This window comes from Columba livia, chromosome 4 (genome assembly GCF_036013475.1).
Source record: "Columba livia isolate bColLiv1 breed racing homer chromosome 4, bColLiv1.pat.W.v2, whole genome shotgun sequence".
Lineage (NCBI taxonomy): Eukaryota > Metazoa > Chordata > Aves > Columbiformes > Columbidae > Columba > Columba livia.
Window position 1 is genome coordinate 65,144,423 of NC_088605.1, and position 12,518 is coordinate 65,156,940.

Consider the following 12,518-nt stretch of genomic DNA (forward strand, 5'->3'; position numbering starts at 1 on the left):
TTGTTAAACTTAATAAGTACTGTGACTGGAAGTCTTCTGCTTATGTGTTTTGATAGTGTCCTCAAAATTGATGTTTCGCATAATTCTCCTCTAATTTCATACTAGCTCTTGTTATTTCTGCCACAGTTATCTGAACCTCAATTACTACAATCTCCCTGTTTTGCAAAATAATCTTATCCCCAGATAGCTATTAATCACATTTAAAAGCACTACCATTAAGCAAGGCCTTAATAATGCAAATATATTCAGTATGCCCATGACATTTAGATAATCAAGGTGGTACCATCTAAACAGCAGCCTTATGATTAGTTCTCTCTGCCTGTGGCTGAATAATCTTCCCTGCACCTGTTGTGCCTCACAAAAATAGTAGAATGTCTTATAAAATAATAATAATAATAATAATAATAATAATAATAATAATAATAATAATAATAATAATAACAAAACAAGAAAACTAAAAAATTTTAAAAAGAAAAAAGCAAGCCCAAACAACTAAGGAAGGTCTTTGTTATATTGAACTGAATGCATGTTGTGGTTTCAGGCTGTGGCTGGAAAATACCGGTGGCCACAACAGCACCTCAGCACACTTCCTGGCCATAGGATACACTGGAGGCTCTCCATCTCCTCTGCTCACACAGGAAAGCCCGGGCAGGCAGGGCTCCTATTCTTCATTAACTGAGATTGAACCCATCACTGTAATATTTAGGCACATTGTTCAAAAATCCTGCAATTAGGGACTATCTGTCCCTGTCAGCTGCTAATTGCTGCACCATACATTGGGTAAGTACCTCAAGTACCTTAAGTACAAGGGAAATCATGACTCTGACTCCAGTTCTCTCCTTGAAATAATATCTGATTTGTCCATCAGCAAAGGACATGGTCCAAGATATCTACAGATTGTTAATAGTTTTTTTTCCAGCAGAATTTTAAAAGAAGAAAGTACACCTTGCCTAGTGTGTTTTATTTCAAATATCTGCTTATAGATCAATCATTAAAAAAAAATAAAAATAAAAAGTTCCTCCAGATGTGTGAATCAATAGCCAACTAATCATTGACAGAAGGGAATCCCCATAAGGCACAATTAAATTCTGCAACAAGTAAAATCCATGTACACCAGCTTTCTCACCACTGTCAAAGGTGATATTCTGGAGGATACATGATACATATTGAATGATGACTAAATGTAGAAAAAGTTCATAACTGATTACTGGAACAATACTTTACAATCCTTGATTAGGATCCTCCCATTATCATTGGATTTATGGTAGTTTGCTGTAAACTAACTCCTCTTTTTTTCTAGAAAATGCTTCTGTAGTCTGCCTGCATTGGTTCATTGTAAAATACATTTGTGTCATAAACGAGACATGCTGCAAATGGAAACAGCATTTTGCTCAGCGGTGGTTGCTTCAGGCAGATTTGTGTGCATGGGGTAGAAGTGCCAACACCTGCATTGAAGCAGGTGCCTGCAGTTTTGGGAATTTGTCGAGGTTTCCCCCCACCCTGCACCCACAGGAGGTACCGCTGGGCAGAGGGGCTGCTGGGACCCGGTGCTGCCTGATGGGTCCCACATCCCTTTGCTCCTTAACAAAGAAGTCTCAAGGTAATAAACAACACAGATCTTTGCTCTGTTATCAACATTGATTTCAAAATCTGTCTGTGCTACTGAGCAAGTGCTGTATGAATTGCTTCCACCAACGTTCTTCCTGTTTATTGTCCACCAACAGTAGTCACTCTTTTCCTATAGGGTTTGCAAAGGCGATGCATGGTATCCTCAATACATCTTGATTCCTTTCTGTTTTCCAGGTTGGTGTATTTCCTCAAAGCCTTGATGATATAATTTGAGAGGCCTCCCCTTAAAAAATAAACAAACAAACAAACAAACACACAAAAAAACCCAAACCATCGGTGATCCTGCCCCATGGGCTCTCTGCTTTGCACATATTAGACTGCAGAGCAGCATCCTGCTCTCCTGCTCTTGCACTGTGTTCTCCCCAGCATCACTTCAGTGCCAGTGGGGCAGCTGCACTCTTATTCTTTTATGCAGATTTCTCCTCTGCATGTCTGCTAATTTGACATCCACGTCTTGCTTTCACATTTAAAGTTGAGCCAAATTTTATCTTGGATTCTGAGCTTCTTGGGAATGCTGCATCACACAAATGAAAAGCCCTGTTATACTTACTGCTAGATCCACGTTAACTAGTATTTTAGAGCCTCAAATCATATCTGTAAGCTTCTGCTGCCACATGCCACATGTCCACTTCAGACAACAGATACTTTGCTCATCATAGCCTGCAGAGCACCTCTCTATCTTTGTTCAATGGATGGCTGGCAAAACTGGTTTTCTTTCTGTCCTCTGAAGAACATAATTTTGTGATTTTTATTATGAAATATGTGATTCAGATGATGAGAGAAAGATTTGCCTTTATTAATATTGATAACCTTTTCTCTCACCTTGGGCAAACTTGATTTTCTTAATTAACAACATGTTGTCAGTGTTACACTGGAACACGTGAACCGTGAAATGTTTTATAGAATTGGCTGTTATGTGTTTCAAGTGCTTTCCAAAATACTAGCACCTGGCATTAGAATCTGGAAAAAAAACTGTATTTGGTAATAAAGGCTGTAAGGATAACATGAAATCAATGTCTGTACTGTGAATGGAGAGGAACGGGAGTATCACATTTTTTTTTTTGTGTAGTAGAATACCAGAGATTATTTGAGCATGAATTTCACTGGCATATTTACTATCATTTATTAAGTGAAAAAAATTTGGAACAACACTGAATTTATGCACCTGTCCATTTCCACATGTTCAGTTATTGTAAATTAAGAAAGCATAGATAAGATTAAACAAGCCAAGAGCTTACCATAAAGATTTGTATATATTCATATGTGAAATAACGAATGTAAGAGAAAAGGTTTCAAAATACTGAGATGCGTCAGAAGGTAAAATGTTCATCTTCCTTCTACTGAATTGAGGTCAGTCTTGGCTTTATTTAAATCAATGGAAAAATTTCCAGGATTTAACCTTGTGGGTGTATCCAGTAGGTTCTTGTAATTACCAAAATATATTTGTAAGCCAGTAAACCAGTCAGTATTAAATTTCTATGCTAGTTAACTAGCAAGCAACATGATTTACTCTTTGTTTGGTGCAAACACCAGACAAAACTTGCAGTACTTTAGCTCATATGGCATAGGAAGAAGAGAGATGTAGCCTGGAGTATACAAAGCAGTGTGTATTGCTCCACCTCCTGAGCAGGAGGGCTGAAAGAATTATCTTTGGGTGGAATTAAGCACTCGTAATTAGAGTTGCCCTGATCCTTTGAGCTGTTCATATCATCTGACACCTTCAGTCATGTTTATTCTGCGATGATTTTCCCTCTGTCCAGGGTGAGTTAAGAGAAAGATAGTTTTATCCACGTTGCAGACACTGATGCATGCTTATTTGTATTTGTCCTTTTATTCGTTTCCCCTCCCAGTTCCCCTTGGGACAGCCAGCTATATCTACATGCACTTTTTCCTTAACAGGTTCAGATGTGGCAGTTTCGTTCTGTGGCTGTCACTCAGGCTCATAGATTTCTCCAGTGCTGAAGTGCCTACTGCTTGTTCAAAAGCCAAACAAAATGGGGTGATTATGTTCAGTCCTTGAGCCATGCTTTGAGCTGAAGAGAGAGCTACTGGAAGTTCAGAGAGCTCCTTGTATCACCTCTGTCTATCAGTCACATGGACCATGTAAGTTTTTGGGCTCCACATCCTCACCTTGTTTCTTCTGACTAAAAAGTGATTTAAGAAGTTCTCTGTCCTTGTTTAAGAGTGTGAGAATGTTGTAATGTCAAGCTCAGATTTATTTATGGCCAGTAAAGACAGGTAAAAACGATTATTAAAGATGAGAAACCCAGGACCCCAGATAAAAGCCCATGGAAGTCTGCAGGGTGGGTTCTCAGTGACCACAGCAGCGGTGGGTAAGGCGCTTCCTTTGGATTCAGGCAGGAGTCAGAAACTGAAATGAGAGGACTTGGCTGCTCTCACAACAGGTTGGGCTCGTTGATTTCCCTTGTAGAGCCAGAGAATGCAGCAGCCTGTGTTTACCTGGAGAGCTCTTCAATAATGCATGGTCATCAGAGGCACACATTATAAATCCAGCAGATTTATGAATCATCCAGGAGAGGACTGTCCCAGCTGTCAGGAGAAAAGAGGTTGAAATAGCAGAGATAGATTGGCTCAGAAACCTCTGCTGTGGGGGTTTCCCAGAGTGCCATTACCATCACAGCAATCATTCTGTTTTGTAACCATCAACACCCCCCAAAGAAGAAAAACAAAACAAAACAAAACATGAAAATCTAAATTTTCATAAAAAGGAGCATAATTTGTTTACAGTAGTCCATAAAATTCCATAATTAACAGAACAGAAGCTGAAAGAATGCAAAAATCCCGCTTTTTTCCAGGCCATTCCTGAATATGTTTTGGCTGTTCTGGCTGGCTTTGTAAGGTAGGGAAATGGCATATGCTCTGTAACTGCAGAGGACAATGTCACCCCGGTCAGCCCAGGCAGCATAACTCTCCAACCAAGAACTGAAAAGTGTCATCTCAGATAGAAGTTACTTCTTTAAATAATTTATTCTATATTGAGAAGATTGGATTAAAAGTAAAAGATGGAATTAAAGCGTTTAGGTATTCTATTTTTTTCATTGTTTCTCATTTCAGAAACACCCATTGAAAAATGGTCAGGAATAGAAAAGGAAAGAATTGTCTAAACTTTATACATTGTAACATTTTTTTTTGTTGGACTAGATGATCTCCAGAGGTCCCTTCTAACCCTAACCATTCTATGATTCTGTAATGATGTTATTTATAGCTCCATCGTAAAACCAAAACAGTGCATACTTCACTTTTACCTCTCTGTTCATCAAGTGTTAAGCATACTGGAGCTACTGATGCACAACTGGTGGCTCTGAAGGATTTTCTTCCAGCTACATATATTTTTGCTAACAAAGAAACATGTGCATAACTGTAAATTTAATAATTTTAAACCTGAAAATTATGTTGGTTCCACAAAGGCACAAGTGTCTTCACTTTTCAATTTGAAACATACAGAAGTTTCCTATGGCTTCTTTCACGTCTGTCCTCTCATTTTTGACCGTAATTTATGTACATGGGTGCATCCATATGCGTGTGTTACAGAGAGAGATGGAGAATGAAAAGGAAGGGGCTCTTCAAGGTAGAAATGTGGCAAATAAGAGTTAGAACAAATACGGGTACAAATGGTCCTACTTAAAACTGGCCCCCCCTTTTTTAAAAACTATTTGGTAAGAAAATTCAACTCCACCTTAACTAAAAAAGGATGAAGCAGACCTACATAGACGTGTGCCCTGTGCATGTGGACATACTGTTGTCATTGTAACTCAAGTCAGAATCACAGTTGGGCTCCTCTGCATGTGGAGAGCTTTTGTTTGCCTTGATATTTCTTAGCAACGAGTCTCATTGAGCATTCGTACAAAATCATGAGCAAATTTTGATTTCAATGGGAATTCCATAGGCATGAGATGAGAAATAAGGCAAGAAGATTGCTCTACCGAAACAGCAGGGATGATGAAGGAAGTTCAGCAGTACAAGGGTTGCCTTGCTCTGGGTGGTCTGTGTATTCACAGATGGCACACAACGTAAGCTATTCCACTGAAAAATTAACACATAGTCTCACAAACATAATTTTTCCAGTTCTGGAGAAGCCCATCAAGGAGAGAGGGTTGAACTGCTGTTCCTATAATTGCTCTCTTGGTGGAAACTTCCCTCAGAGGTGTTAACTACTGGTCAGTATTGACCCAGATTATGAAACAAACGGGCAGATTTAATGTACCTCCACAAATACCTTGGTTCATTCAATCTGTAGGACATGTTATAACAGGTTCTATATGTCACACTTTTGGCAAAAAAAGTTTCTGAAAACCAAATATAAACCGTTCCCTGCCTTCCACATAACAGAGGATCTAAAATGCTGAGTGGTGTAAAAGTCAACAAAAGGAATTACACTAGACATTAGGCAAGTGCAGGATATGGCCCAAAGAATGTGGTTGCAGTCTCTACTGTAGCATTGGAAAGAATAATTATTGATAGAAGTGACAGATCTGAGATATTGTTGCTTGGCTTGCTGGTCTCTCGTGCTCTGCTTTTTAGATGTAAAATAAAGAGCTCTAGGGTAAGGATTACCTATCTGTGTGTCTGTATGTTAGAAATATTTGTACATTAAACACATTTTTCTCGGTTCTAGGTAGAACTTCTTTGAACAAATGGCTTCATCTTGTGCCAGTAACATTTAAAAAATTTGATAGACATATGATCCTTAGGAGAATTCAAATAAATGTTTTCATTTAAACCTAATTATAAATATTTTAAAGTGACAAGATACCATTATATTCCTCACTATAGTCATTGCTGAGAAATATTTCTACTCCTCTGGCCCTACATGACTTCTGATATTTATCAAGGTGCCCTAGTTACACACATACCAGAGGAGGAGAAAAAATCTCAAAGTACATCTGTGGCATTCATATTAACACCTTCAGAAACATAACCTTGTTTTATCTACAGATGTAGGTAGCTTTGCTGAATCTCCATCGACTCTACTCAGAGCGGAAGGATAACAGATTCCTGATATTTTTTTCTGAGACTGTAACAGAGTTAAATAGATTTTTGTTTGCAGACGTCAATGGCTTCTAAACAATGGCACCGTTGTGAAGGCCTGCCCTCCGCACCACAGCTGCCTGGAGTGGCTTTCCTTTCGAGGAAACCGCTTCCAATTATCTTTCCCCTTAATAAGCATTCCTGACTTCTGAGAAGTTGTAAGCTAGAGGCTGAGGTAACCCTTGTATTGTTATGACAGCACAACTGTGTATTGATGTCAAGCTTGTAGGTCCCTTATCAGTTGTCTGCCTTGGCCTATTCAGTCCAGGACAAACATCGTTGAGGCGACTTCATTTACAGAAGTCCCTGTAGGGCTCAGAAATCCCAGATGCTATCAGGGAGTATCAATAGGCAGGGGTATAACATAACGAACTGAAACCTCATAGCCCCATGTGCACCAAGGGTGTTTTTGTAACACCGAGACCTGAATTTCCCTCTCTGCAACACTGCAGGAATTGCCAGCGATGGCGACCCTTTGCTGACATGCCATGTACTACAGTTCTCTGCCGCAGCGGTGCTGGTAGCTGGTGTGGGCTTTCTCCACAGCACATTGAGAAAGAACAATATCCACTTTGGTACAACTTCCCCCTTGTTCTTGTGGTGCCCCTAACTAAACTATCTCTCTTCTTGCAGAATACATTTCCAAATTTAAACCATGGCTGGCTACCACAGCAAAGCTGAGTGCCAATTTAATGGCCAAGGTCAGTTCAGCGAGCCCTCATTGGTTATGATTCTGTATCTAGCACACAGACACCACTCTACAAATATGACTGTGAAGAATACTACACTGAAAAGAATGCTTTTGTATTTCTCCAGAATAGTTTTTTTCATTACCAGTGAGAAAAAGAGGCTAAAGCTACCAATTGTTTTGTGAAATAAAACTGAAATGTTATTTGGTCAGTCACTTTTAAAGAATTTTGATTATAGTCTTTTATAATGCTGCATAAAAATGCATTTCAAAATGAAAAGTGACTTTGAAAGAGAATTTCAGAATCCTACAATTTGGAAAAATGCAAAAATTAATTATGACCGACCACTTGAAAATAAAGTATTTCTATTTTTTTATCCTAAAAATAGAAACTAATAATTGAAACTAATAGTTTCAGATAGAAAAAAAAAAATGACACGAATGACATAGAGGTGTCCTCTGCTCCTGACAGAGAGCTAAAAGCTGGGGTTTTTTTTCTCACTCCTGTTAGGTGCATGAATTTACATACATCACACTATGTACTATGCTGGGTTTATAAGGCTGATAAAAATGATGTATGAGGGTCACATTACATTTTGAAAAGATCGCGTGTGGAAAAAGCACACAGAAGGAGAAAGAGACAAAAAGGAAGTCATTATCTGTGAAAACAGGCCCAGATTTGACAAACAAAGCTCAGCTCAGAAAAAAAACCTATGTACTTCTGCCTATACAGTAGCATGTGGCTTAATGGGGCTCATGTGGGCATTAGGCTGGCTTGGCAATGAACACAGCCAGAAGATTGAAATTGGAGCAAAACATGAGGCAGATACAAATCAACTTCAAAAATAGAGTTGAAAGAAATACTAAAGAAAGAAGTGTTTGTTACATACAGAATTAAAAACTAGCACTGGGGAAGTATTCCCTTTTATCGTTGGTACGTGTTACTCTACACTCAGAAGTGTTTCAGAAGGCTTGAAAACACCCAGAGTTGCATGTAAAAATCATATATTCCATCTCAAGTGAGACACAAAAAAGCAGTGAATTTGCTGCACAGTTTAACAGCAGCTATTCACTCGGATATCACACAGGTTTTCTTTACGGTCATTGCTGAGCTTGGATGTGTGAGCTGGAGTACTTAAATGCACACCCAGCGTGCAGTCGAGTGGGAATGTTCATTGCTTCCCACCCCTTGGAGGAGCTGAGTGGTCCTCAGGAGCTTGCTAAAAGACAGCCTGAAGTCAGCCCTGATTTTTTTATACCCTGTCAGCAGGACACTGGGGATGAGCATTTGCATGTGTTCCTGCGTGGGTGGGAGAGTGAACACACATGCGGTTTCTGATGCCGTAACGCGGCGATACTGTCCAGTGCTCCCTGGCAATTTTTCGGCTGTGAACAATAGCGCTTTATGCATGCAAGCCCTGATGTGGGACATGGGAGAGGGAGCCAGCGAAGGAGAGCAGCTGTGCCTCCTGCTGTACAGCCCAGTTCCCCCATTCCCTGCAAGAAAATGAAGCCCCCAAATCCGCAGTAAATGTGGCCAGATGGGAGGACAAGGGGGATGAGGACGAGAGCCCTGGTGCCAAAACACCATGCTTTTCCTTGGTGTCCTGGGAGGAGCAAAACAGAAGCAGAGCTGGGCGGGTTTTGCTTGTGCACCTCACCAAAAGCGTATTAAGCTGAAAAACTGGGGCTGCTTGTTCACTCCAGTACATTGGCATTCGCTACCACCTTTTTCCTTCCTGACACCTTGTGCTATTCAGATATGTCCATAGCAAAGTGAGGTGCTTTGCAAGCACATAAAAGTACAAGCGCCCTGCAGTGTTTTAGTACCATGTCCCTATTTGCCTTTGCTTTACTGGCTATAATCAGCAAGTGACAGCTGCATTAAAATGTAAATCAATAGGGCTTTTTTTTAGATAGTCACAGCTGGCATATTTTTTCCACTAGGCTTTTTGGTACAAAGAAATTGTGGCACTACCTGTAAACTAGTGGATGCCTGCAATCAGGCCATCTAGAAGAAAGACGACATGTGCTAAAAGGACATGTCCCAGCAAAAACCTCCAGAAGGTCTCATTTGCCTTGCAGACACACGGCTCCAGCACAAACCTCATGCTAAACATGAAGATCCAGCTTCTCTTGTTGTTTTATATAATTTGTGTGTCTTGGCTCCTCTATAAACTTTAGAAACTGCAATAAAAGGTGTTGCAAAATCAGTCTGTACTTCCCCTCTTCAACGGGAGTTTGCAAGAAGGAACACGACTGCCTGCTCTTGTGGTTGCGGTGCTGCCTGGCAGGTGGAGGCTTGTGCCCTGCTCTGTCTCAAGGGCTCTGTATGGCTCAGTCTCCAGACCGAGACATTTTCTATTCTCTTTTGAGAAATGTAACAGCTACCACAGGAGCTGTGAAAGCAGCTTTCACGGAAAGATGCTGAGGACTATCTTTTTGGTAGGATTACCTAGCCTACCTCTTGCAGCCCTGTGCTCCTCTGGAGCTCACTCCCTGGCCATGCATCCCAGAGTCCCATCTGAGTCTGCTCTGCCGGAGCCACTCGCACAGGGCATGGCTGAACCTGCCTCTCTTGTTAGAAACAAGGGATGAAAGGGCAAAGTATAGGAGACACAGCAAGCTCAGGCATACATGGCAAAGAATATCTGGAAGTATAAATAGGGAGGTATGAAATCTGTCTCAGTCTGAAAAAAATCCCAAAGAACAGCCCTCATAAACATGCATTATTCCCTCCTTTGCAGTAAATGTTTTTTCAGATGCCACTTAACTGTCACAATTTTACTCCTTCTTATGCAGAATCCTTTTTTTTTTTCCCCCCCCCGTATGTATCCAGCATATCAGCAGCTCCCAGCTGCAATTCCCTGATGTCCGTGTCGGCTGCTGGGGGCAGGTCCAGGATAGAGGGAATTGAGCACCACTGATTCAATTAGCCTCCTGTGACTCACAGCTCAGAGAAGTGCCAGGAATTGATGGGCTTGGGAAAGTACTTATTTTTTCTAATCAGGAAGGAGCAAATCCCAGGAAGCCTAACAGAGCATATGAACATCAAAGAGCCCAAGAAAGCTGGGCTGGCCAAATCCCAGTACTGTGAAGGCAAGCCCAAGCAGCCTAGCAGGACTCAGTGGAACCAAGAAAACCTCATGATGTTTTCAACATCTGCATAATCCAGGAAGACAATAAATTATTTGTCACCTAGTTGCAGAGAGCTGATGTTAAAGATAAGGTCTGGGAAGTTGTTGGCAAGCTTACAGCTTTCCAGTTTACTTTTGTTTGTTTGTTTTTGGTTTTGTTTGTTTGGTTTTGTTTGTTTTTGTTTTGTTTTGTTTGTGGTTTTGTTTGGTTTTGGCTTTAAGTGTGTAGCTCCAAATATTGAAGGAACACATAAAAAATGAAAAAATATGAATAAATGTAGCTCCTATTTTAGCACAGCTGTTTTGTTTTGCAAATCATAAGCAAAATGATCGTTTATCTGCCATCAGTGTAACGTTTTGTAGAATTGCTAGTAGATAATATTATTTCCAGGCTAAGGATGTTTTTTGTTTGTCTATCAACAAACATATCTGCTATTGTAACAGAAGCTATAGATCTTGTATTCATGCTGCAGAAGACAAGATAATGAAGAAGCCATTATCAGAAGTCATCATTTCTGTAACAGGTATTCTGTCATAATTCAGGTCACCAGCTTCAGCAGTTCCCCCCAAAAAGAAAAATCAGCTGTCCTAGGCCTGAGAAAGAAGTGTTTGCTTCTAGACTCGCATACAGAAGAAGGAAAAAAAGAAGAGTAAGCCTGATAAATGAGGATGAGTAGCATAGGAAAATGAATACTGATGTCATATACTACAGAACCAGAAATGTGATGCGTTGGTGATAAATTTATTTCTTCCTTAGTGTTTTAAATGAGGTCAAGAATAACATTAAGTTAAACCAAAAATATTTGCTCACAAGTGGTCTGCCTCACCCTCTGACTTCGACATTAGCTGGTTGAGAATGGGACAGCTATAGAGAAGTCAGAATCTCCAACTATTCACATCAGCTAAAAAATTGCTTCACCACCATTAAACACCATCATAATTTTATTTTTTATTACTTCAACTCAAATGGTGAATAGATGAAGAAAGATTTATATGAGTGGTTTACTTTTACCACCTCCTTCCAAAAAAACCTCCAAACAGTAAAGTCAGCACCAGCAATGATTCCACTAGAAGCACTGTAATTTCAGGGCATTCATTTTCCCCGGGTTTTCAGATAGCTTGTTTTGTGATCAGCAAGAGGTAAATCTGAGTTTATCTGTGATAATGAATGAATCTGAGAAAACAAGTAAATATAATAAGCCAAATAGAGTGGAACAGTAAACCTGTCTCACCGAGGAAGAAGGCAGCAGTTGTGAAAGAAAAAGTGTTCATTTCCCTTTGGTTCAAATTGGTTGTTTTCTGGTTAAGAGGTGGAATATATTCCTTTTTGGTTTTTTTCTCATCAGGATTAAAGAAGAATTAGGACTGTGGAAAGAAGACCTATTAATCTTGAGATAATATTGTCTTTAAGTAACTACAGTATGAAATTGCAGAGGATAAAAATAAGATGACCGTAAACCAGAACTAAGGTGGGAACAGTTCTGTTCAGCGACATTAGTGTTAAAATGACACCCAGGACGAGCTGGGTAGAGGTTTCCTCTCCATCTTCCACTCCCCAGAGGGCTCAGATCTAGAAATCTCCACCGTAGAGCTTTTTGACTGGCTATTACCCCAGTAAACCCCTGCCACAGTCTGTGGGTAACAGGTCTCACTCACGGATATTTTCATTGACAGCAGTGCAAACATAGGCCAAGTGTCTGTAAGTCCAAAGGGAGCTTTAAAGCTGATTTTTGTTGTAGTAGTTCTGTTTAGGGGAAACATTCAGTTATTCTTATACACTTTACAAAGATTATCAGTATATTTCGTGTCCATAACTGTATTTTAACTATTGTGAGGGTCGGCAGGTTTCCAAATGGAAAATACAGCGGTCTTGGCTTCATTCAAAATCTAGAGGGAAGGCTTGCTGGCACTTGTGTAACTTCTGTGTGTCATCTGATTTGTTGCACGCTCAGTTACACACTGAAGTTCAATTCCTTGGATGACTCCAAATGCAGCAGTTTGTGTTTGGTGTATTT